This window comes from Orycteropus afer, unplaced genomic scaffold (assembly GCF_000298275.1).
Source record: "Orycteropus afer afer isolate SDZICR_OR568_19922 unplaced genomic scaffold, OryAfe1.0 scaffold00046, whole genome shotgun sequence".
Classification (NCBI taxonomy): Eukaryota; Metazoa; Chordata; class Mammalia; order Tubulidentata; family Orycteropodidae; genus Orycteropus; species Orycteropus afer.
In genome coordinates, this window is record NW_006921633.1 from 10097958 (window position 1) to 10098466 (window position 509).

The following is a 509-nucleotide window of genomic DNA, read 5'->3' on the forward strand; positions in this document are numbered from 1 at the left end:
TATCACTACGGAAGTAGATTGCCCAACCTTTCTTCTGAGGAGTGGCTGGTGGGTTTGAAGCCCCAGCCTTCTGGTTAGCAGGCAAATGCTTTAGGCACTACACCACCAATATACATCCATATATATGGGTGTGTATATGTGCAATCATATATGCATATATCCCTGATAGTGCAAATGGTTAAGTTCTCCACTACTAACTGAAAGATTGGCAGTTCAAACCCACCCAGAGCCCCTCAGAAGACAGGCCTGGGAATCTGATTCCAAAGATCACAGCCTTGGAAATCCTATAGAGCAGTTCTACTCTGCATGCATGGGGTAGACATAAGTCAGAATCAACTCAATGTCAACTAATGAAAATAACATGGACATATATATTTATGCATATATATGTAGTTATTTAATTATCTATTTCTTTATATTAATTTTCTCATATTTTGAAAAAGGATTAGGATTCTTCTCATCTATTTGTAGGAGGTCATTATAATAAGTATGCTATGTGCCTCACATAA